Source organism: Neofelis nebulosa, chromosome 3, assembly GCF_028018385.1.
Source record: "Neofelis nebulosa isolate mNeoNeb1 chromosome 3, mNeoNeb1.pri, whole genome shotgun sequence".
NCBI lineage: Eukaryota > Metazoa > Chordata > Mammalia > Carnivora > Felidae > Neofelis > Neofelis nebulosa.
In genome coordinates, this window is record NC_080784.1 from 200,414,397 (window position 1) to 200,423,973 (window position 9,577).

Genomic DNA, 9,577 nt, shown 5'->3' on the forward strand with positions numbered 1-9,577 from the left:
CAGCAAACGCCACGCTTTATGCACTAGGCCCAAGGATGGGTACATTTTTATGCTCGGTATAATTTTCCTTGAGCACACGGGATTTTTTTTTTTTAATGGAAATTATATGTGCATACATGAGACCGTTTTAAAAATTTTTGATAGAAAACTGATAGAATAATGCATATAAAGTGACTACATTTATGGAAAAAGACCACAGGCTTGGATCTTGAAACCAAGGTTTTCTGGTCGAGAAGACACAAAGCTGGGAGGCAGGAGGGCCGTACACCAGACAGCACAGGGAGTCACCCGCCTCAATTCCTCACTGGAGGCTTTGTGTTTAAAAAAAATTTTTTTTAATGTTTATTTTTGAGAGCCAGAGCATGAGCAGGGGAGGGGCAGAGAGAGAGGGAGACACAGAATCCAAAGTGGGGTCCAGACTCTGAGCTGTCAGCACAGAGCCCGATGTAGGGCTCGAACCCACAAACTGTGAGATCATGACCAGGGCTGAAGTCAGACGCTTGACTGACTGAGCCACCCAGACACCCCTCACTAGAGGCTTTCTAAAGCAGAGCTTGAGTTGACCCAAGATCCCTACTCCTTTCGAGGAGGGACGCCTTCATACTGCACCCTGTAAGGGCTAGCGGGGGGCGCTTTCAGGCAGAGGTGGGTAAGGGCTGTGTGTTCATCTCTGCTCCCGCCCTGACTGCGGTGCAAGCAGCAAATAAACCCTTATTCCATAAATCCACTGATTTCGTGGTTACCACAGCAGAGCCTAGCCCAAGCTGACTTAACACAGAAACAAAGAAAGACCTGCGTATCGGGGCTGTTGGTGTCTATAGTCTGCATCAGTTTCTACATCTGTAAACTGGGGGTAATAATGGTACACACCTCACGGTTGTGCAGGGATTATGTGAGATACCCCAGGTAAAGCCTACATCAGTGTCTGGCCCACGGTTAATGCCATAAATGTGAGACATTGTAGATGTAGAAGGAATTAGGAAATTGATTTGTAAGTAACACATACGGTAGTTAGCACTGTGAATGCAGGGCACCAAATGAGTACGCACCTAGTGATAACATACAACAAATAGTGACCTGTGCCCCAGGAGGAGCCCACGTGAAGTCCAGGGGGAACTCTGAGGAAGGAAATCAGGGCAGGCTTCCTGGAGCAGGTGGTCTCTCGAGGCTGGGAAGAGGCTTTCAGAAAGCTAAACAGGAAATCCGGCCGTGACTTTCCTGAAAAATACCCAAGACAGGGTTTAATATCATCCGGTGTTCTTGCTTGGATTTATTCATTTATCCCTTTTATGGAGATAAACAATTATAAACCTCACATTTAATACAAAAACCTCGATTTTTTTTCCCCCATGTTCTTGCATTAAGTCCCAGATTTCTGGGAGTCTGCTGTTTTCGGATTTACTCCTGGCTATCATAATCCTGTCTAAAATCAGTAATTAGCAACTACTAGGGAACAGAAACTGAGGGAAGGGGAGGTTGTTTTCATAGGCTTACTGTAAGCCAGGATTCTGAGGGCCACGGGGCATAGAGAATCTCCTTAGAGGATGAGGGAATTGAGTACTGACAACATACAGGGTGGCCCGGCTAATCAAAGTACAGTTTGCCTGTGAAACTTTCTGAGCCAAAATGGCCAAAAGCAAAGAAGTAGTTACCATTTATTTCTACAGAAAACTTTTTTAGCATCCCCAGACCCCCAAATGAAACTTCTCTAAGGCTTTTCCGATACTTTCGGGCACATCTTGCTCACAGACGCACACAAGTCGAGATGCCGCCCAGAGGCTCACAGACAAGGTGCCAAGCTAGCGGCTTGACAATCAAGGGCTGAGTGTGGTTCCCGGGGAAGGCGCGGGGGGGCGCTGCCTCTGCACCGGCTCCCCTCGCTGCAAAACCAACTCCGACCGCTCCTTTTGCTTTTCGCCATTTTTCACAAAAGTGCAAATCCTCTTTGGACTTCTTCCAGCTAGTGAAAACGGGTACTAATGTAGGTCTTTCGTAAAAGCGTCGTAGGAGCTTCCGTAGGAGCGTCACGCAAAGTTTGGAAAAGCGAGGGATACCTACCTGTATGTGCGTTCCACTTGAGGTGTAACTTTGGGGCCACCCAGGTGCCTTCCTGCTCAAGGTAAAGAACTTGTCACCACAGAAGTGCCCTTTCTAAGTGACTCGTCATTTATGAGTTTACTGTCATTTCTTTCTCTTTTTTTGTTAATGTTTATGTATTTTTGCAAGACAGAGAGGCAGAGCATGAGCAGGGGAGGGGCAGAGAGGGAGGGAGACACAGAATCCAGAGCAGGCGCCAGGCTCTGAGCCGTCAGCACAGAGCCTGACAAGGAGCTCGAACTCACAAACTGCAAGATCATGGCCTGAGCCAGTGGCACGCTTAGTTGACTGAGCCACCCAGGTGCCCCATCATTTAGTTATTTCTTGGTTTATCATCATAGTAATAATTAAAATCAATACTATGGTTAATTATTAATGACTATTAATTATAAATTAATATAGTGAATGCAATTAATTCTTAATAACGGACTAATTTTGGGGTTTTAGTAGATTTCTTTTTTTTTAAGTTTTGAGAGAGAGAGAGCAAGGGAGGGGCAGAGAGAGAGAGAGGGAGAGGGAGAATCCCCAGCAGGCTCTGAGCTGACAGCTCAGAGCCCTGATATGGGGCTCGAACCCATGAACTGTGAGATCATGACCAAGAATAGAATGCTTAACCGACTGAGCCACCCAGGTACCCCAATAACTGACTAATTTTGAAAGGACAAAAGAATCTTGGAAACAACCGACCCAGTAGGTCCCGGGATGTTAGAAATCCCGTGTGAAGAAGGGAAGCGTATAAAAAAACATTTTTGTGCCTGAGCCAGACTAGCTCCAGTGACCCTAAATCGAGCCTTTTGATTTGGATACCGCTGCACTTCGTGATTGCGTTTATCTATTCTGGTACCTTCTATGCCGTAATTAAAAAAAAAAAAATGAGGAAGATGAACACTGTCTTGCCCATCAGACTCGTGTCTCACAGGTAAATGGCAACCACGATGCCTGGGGGGGAGCCGCTCAATCGTTCACATCACAAAGCGGACGATCTCCCCAGCCTGGTGGGGGAGTTCACTCTCTGTCCCGTTTTCAGGCGTGCGGACTAGATCTGGGGGGCAGTTGGTTTGCAGGACACAGGACACATAGTGACCGAGCTGGCTGCCAGACAGGCCTCGGGCCCCGCTGGACGCCCCAGAGGGCAGGTCCCCCTGCTGCTGTGGAGCAGGTCAGATGGCAGGGGCCACCGTGAGCGGGAAGGGGAGAGACCTCGTGACTTGCCTGGGGGCGCAGCAGAGCAAAGGAGGCGCCGTTGGACCAATTAGGCTCGAAGCAAGCAGACCATAGACGCAGGAGTGCATTTCCAGGACCCACGTCCAACATCAGACGCTGATTAGAAGAGCCGTTAGCCCTCGATCTGCCGCCCACCTCCTGAGGGGTCTGGGACAGGCTAAGTGTCCACGCTGAGCCTCCGGGCATAGGGTGGGTGTGGGGGACGCAGGGAAGCCAGATTTGCGGGGGATTTGTTTTAATAGGGCTATTGAGGGAAGAATGCAAGGAACTATTATTAAGAACTTAATCCAGCACTTGTGTTCTTGTATAATAAACAAATTAGCTTAAACTAGTAGAGCCTTCACCGAAGGTCATGTTGTGTATCCCCTTGTTTCCCACCCCCACAAAAGATTGTAAGAAATGCCGGCTGGAACCATCGGCGTGGCCACCTGGGGAGCAGCATCATTTCACAGGTGGACACAGACGCCATCTTACTGGCACCTGAATTATGACCATCAACTTGCTCTCTAATGATCTGGGCATAAGTTAGACTTCCCGGCATCCTGAGGATGGTAAGTCTGAGACGTGTTATTTTTTCAGCAGACTAGGGAGTGGGGAGGTCACACTTCTGACTGCTCCAGGAGAGCCACAAGTGGCCTTGTCTTCCGCCTTTGTGCTCACCTGGGTGTCCTCTGTGCTGCATGAATGCAGGTCGAGCCTGTGCCCCGAATAACTTCTATCTTTGACTATTAACACCTTCTTTAATTCACTCCTTCTTCCTCCCTCCCTCCCTTTCCTTCCTTCCTTCCTTCCCTCCTTTCCTTTCTCCCTCCCTTCTTCCTTCCTTCCTCCCCTCTCTCCCTTTCCTTCCTCCCTTTCTCTCCTTTCTCCTTCCCTTCCTTCCTTCTTTCCTTCCTTCCTTCCCTCCCTCTCTTCCTCCCTCCCTTCCCTCTCTCCCTTTCCTTCCTCCCTTTCCCTCCTTCCTCCTCTCCTTCCTTCCTTCCTTCCTTCCTTCCTTCCTTCCTTCCTTCCTTCCTTCCTTCCCTCCCTCCCTTCTTCCTGCCTTCTTTCCTTTCCAATATAGCATCCAACTCATTGCATATGGGAAGAACACTGATAATAGATGAAGGTTGCAAAATACTGTTTGTCTAGATGAAGCTAGTATTCCAGGTCTGGCCAAATTAAAAAGCCAAAACCCACAATCTTCGGTCTGGGAAGTGCCTTTATCAGTGTGTTACCTTAGCTACAAGACGCAAACACGCTTCTGGGGTTAGCCGGGATGTCCTATAGAAACAGCATGCATTCACTTGCTGACACACAGATGTACCAAATCTTTGGCTTCTGCTGATAACGCTTGTAAAATCTCTGAGCGGTCGTTATCGGTTTCAGTTTTCCAGTCTTGCTTTTGACTGGAGCAAGTTTCTCCCCGGCAGATTTAGATTTGCTGCCTCCACTTGGTACCCACAAGGTCAACACCAGCCGTCCAGCAGACCGCGTGCTCACATCACGCCCTCTCGGCCTCGGCATTATTCACAGTTTGCCCGGGACACCGCTGTGTTGGGCTGGACCAGCCTGTTCATCCGGGGAGGTTTGGTGATGTTTGTGGCCTCTACACCCTAGATCCCGGTAGCTTCCTACTTCGGTTGTGATGATCCCAAGTATCTCCGGTCCCTGCCAGTTCCGACAAGAGCTAGGGATTTCATTTTGAAAGAGCCAGGGATCTGTTGTTGTTGTTGTTGTTGTGGGCAGAAGAGCTTTATAACTCCGTGATCCTAGTGGCTTAATTCTCTTAAAGAGAGCGTGAACAAGATATTGGACTTCTTCCTTTTGGTTCAAAGTCCGCTCAATTATTTATCCATTCGTGTATTCAACTAAATATTCATCGATCATTACGTACCAGGCAACACATCCAGCTTTGGGGACATACTCAGCTTTGAGGGAAGCCAGACACGGTTTGTCCTGTTTCACTGGGTTTCTAGAGAAGTGGGAGAGAGTGTGAGGGAGGAGTCCTCTGGTAGACGACACACAGGGAGCTGTGGGGCCCGAGGGAGGGACGTGAGGCCCGGCCCGGCGGGTGGGGTGGGTGGGGTTACCACCCACCTTGCGTGGACAGAGCCCCGGCTCTTTTGCTAAACCCACGTCTCCGTCCCCCCACCTGCCTCCAAGTGGAAGCCATTCTCCCATTTCTGGAGAAGACCTGCTCGTGTCTCCGGTCTCTGCGGCCCCTGATTGCAGTGCTCCGCTGAAAACAGCAGAGAGCAGCTTGAGATCACGCCTGGGCCACGGCTGAGCCAGCCTGCTGAGGTCACCGGAATCCGGGAGGGTGACCGGCTCCTGGCTGAAAGACCGGAGAAGCAGGGCATTGGCCAGCAGGACAGGCAGGCCCTCCTTCCCACACCCCTGTCAGTGTGCCAACACGAAGCCCTGCCTCCTGGCCTTCTGACCTCAGACAAGCTGGCTGAGTCTGTGCTGAAACGGCCAGAGTTGGCTAAAAGAGCCAGTTTTTCTATAACCGGCCTTTATTGTCAGACCTGCTGGGCACAGCAGGAGGAGGGCCATCTGTCTCACCTCCTGCAAGCCACCTCCTTTGTCACGAGCATGGGGAAATGGCTTTGCAATTAGCTTAAGGTGAGTGGAAGGGAGAGTTGTTCCTTGTAGGGACAACCCAAGGTCCCAAGCATATCCCTTTTTACCAGCAATTAAGTGGACATTACTCTGGCTCGTGGTCGGGGTGAGCTAGGGCTTGGTTGATGGGGCACAGTGGCCTGGCTTCTCACCTTCCTACCCGCCCCCCCCCCCCCCCCCATCAAAGCTTCGCTGCTCTCAGCTTCTCGTTCTGGAGCACAAGCAGTAAATTGCAAACATTAGTTCCAAAGAGGTGCTAAGGGATGGTAGAAATTTAATTTTGCATTTCTCCCCCCTTCCCCAAATCACTTAGCTGGCATCTCAGTGTTAACAAGCTTGTCCCCACTTGCACCCCAAGAAAGGGTCAACTCAAAGGAATGTGTTTGCTCGCGTAATGGGGCTTGTGGCTAAGTAGGGTTTCTCAAAGTGTGGTCCAAGACCACCTGTGTCAAAACTCCTTATACAAACATGGATTTCTACTGTGTGGTAATGTCTGCTGGCATTAGACGCATCTTGCCTTGGCAGCCCATCGATCCCACGCCCAAGTATGAACAAGAGGATGGGAGTCTACGTCCCGCAAAAGACACGGGTAAGAACACTGGAGCAGCACTCTTCCAAAGAACCTCAAGCCTTGGGTGCCCACCCACGGAAGAATGGAGGGACTCACTGTGGTTTGTCCACCCTGGGCGATGAAAGTGAACCGACTACCTTTCCAGGGAACAACCTGGAATCCGTCTTGTAAACATACCGTGGAGCAGGAGAAACGAGGCGCAAAGGAGTGAATACGAGATGGTTTCCTTTATATGAAATTTAAGAACAAACTAAGCTCGGGGCGCCTGGGTGGCTCAGTCGGTTGGTTAAGTGTCCGACTTCGGCTCAGGTCATGATCTCGCGGTCCGTGAGTTCGAGCCCCGCGTCGGGCTCTGTGCTGACCGCTCGGAGCCTGGAGCCTGTTTCAGATTCTGTGTCTCCCTCTCTCTGACCCTCCCCCCATTCATGCTCTGTCTCTCTCTGTCTCAAAAATAAATAAACGTTAAAAAAAATTTTTTTTAAAAAAGAAGAATGGACTAAGCTCATCTGTGTTGACAGTATAATGGTTACCCAGCGTGAGGGTAGGGATTATTGAAGGGAGGGGGCGTATGGGATTTTGGAACTGTTCTATATCTGTATATGAATGGTGGTTAGACACGTATATACATATGTGAAAAAACATATACATGCAGGTATATATGCTAGTGTATTATCTGTACGTAGTATACCATATGTATACCACGGTACATATATAGCACATGTGCACATATACCCTACATGCACAGGTGTATACATGTGCATTGAGCTCATGCTTACGAGTGACAAACTTTAATATGTTTCACACGCACGCATGCGCTTCTCAGCCTCGTTCCAGACCTACCAAATCTGAATCTCTCGGTGCGGAGCCTGGGAATCTGCATTTTGTGTGTTTGCTGGTGTTGATGTACAGCAAAAGTTGACGACCACCATGGCAGGCTGGTCACACACCAGACCCCATTTCCCATCTGGGTTAGAGCATTACAAGATTTTTTTCAGAGGTCGAGTGTTAGGAAATAAGACTGGTATGAGATTTCTCACCTGAAAATCAGGTGCTGGGGTCCTGTGAACCCAAGACTGTCACAGGCTCCACCCAAGACAGAAGCCCCACTCTCCTGGAAATGCAGACGGGCGACTCTTTTCCACTTTTCCTTAAAAATGGAACACTGACACGGGGCGCCTGGGTGGCGCAGTCGGTTAAGCGTCCGACTTCAGCCAGGTCACGATCTCGCGGTCCGTGAGTTCGAGCCCCGCGTCAGGCTCTGGGCTGATGGCTCGGAGCCTGGAGCCTGTTTCCGATTCTGTGTCTCCCTCTCTCTCTCTGCCCCTCCCCTGTTCATGCTCTGTCTCTCTCTGTCCCAAAAATAAATAAAAAAATAAAAAAAATAAAAAAAACGTTGAAAAAAAAAATGGAACACTGACACCAACTGGTTCCACCTTTAGTGGAGAAAGATGTATTTTAAACTTATAATCAATCTGTACGTGATTTGGTGTCCTTTCCTCTTCCCTCTGCCTGCCACATAAACCCCATGTTCTGTGTTATTAACAAGAGGCAGCAGGTAACATTTCTCAAGGACCTAGAATACGCAGGGCTATCTTGTTTATGTGATCTCATTGGATCCTTAAAGCAATGCCATGAGCAGATCTGAGGCTCCAAAGGATGAAGCAACTTTGCAAAGGTACACAGCAAATTGGTAGTGTCGCTGGGATCTGACCCCCGTGTGTCCAACCCCACCAAAAACTGCTGTCTCTTTGGCGGGAAGAGTCTATCACGAGGATTCCAGTGCTGTTTTTGTTTAACGCACAGCCATAAGAATTCATCTTTGTCATTAAAGGCTGTAAGTAAACACTCCTTAATATCTGCATCGTATCGGACAAGCGGGTGGATATACCATAATTTGTTTCGTGATTCCCCTGATATTCACTCTGTTTCCATCTTTGCCAGTGCAGATGTCCTGATGAACGTGTTTTAACATCAGTCATCGCATTTGTGATTCTCGCTCGGGACAAATGGTCACAAATGGGATAACTATAACCAAAGACTACGCACATTTTCAAGATATAGGAACGATTTGTCCACACTGCTCCCCAGAAACATTCTTTTCATTTGCATCGCTCCCAACAGTGAGGGGACGCCTGTCTCACTCCACCCCTCACCAACTTTGGGAACCATCACTCCAATTTTGCCAATATGGCACTGCAATTCCATTTGCACTCATGACGTTGACCATTTCTGATAGACTCATTATTTTTGCTTTTCCTTATATGAATCTCTAGCCTTTGGAGCGTCAGTGTGAGCTCCTGACATATCTCAAGAAGTTGATACTGTTTCATACTCATGGGTTATTTTTTGTCTTCCAACTTCATTTAGGTTGCTTTCTGGTAAAAAGAGTTCAATCTTTATGCAGTCAAATTTATCAATAAATGTCACGATTTTTTATTCCTTCTAAGCTAAAACAATCTTGGGAAATTTATTCTCAAATCAGAGGAATATTTACCTTTAGGTTCTTCTGTGTTGTATTTCACTTTTTTTTTTAATGTTTATTTAATTTTGAGAGAGAGAGAGAGAGAGAGAGAGAGACAGAGCAGGAGTTGGGGAGGGGCAGAGAGAGAGAGGGAGACACAGAACTCGAAGCAGGCTCCAGGCTCCGAGCTGTCAGCACAGAGCCCGACGCGGGGCTCGAGCCCACGAACTGCAAGATCATGACCTGAGCCAAAGTCGGACACTCAACCAACTGAGCCACCCAGGTGCCCCCAAACATATCCTATTTACTGATACTTACATAGATGGTAAATCTACAAAGGAAGGCAAAGGAATGATCAACAGAAAAATTAGGATAGTGCTTTCTTCTTGGGAGGAGGGAAGTAATGTGTTAGGAGAGGCACATGGGGCCTCTAAAGCATTGGAAATATTCTATTGCTTCACTTGTGTGGTAGTACATTAGCTATCTATTGGTAATAACAATATTTTCCCGAATTTACCAGCTTAAAAACATATATGCCTGTTATCTCATGATTCTGTAGGCCCAGAGTCTCGGCAAAGCTTAGCTGTGTCCTCTGTGGGGCTACAATCATGGTGTCGATT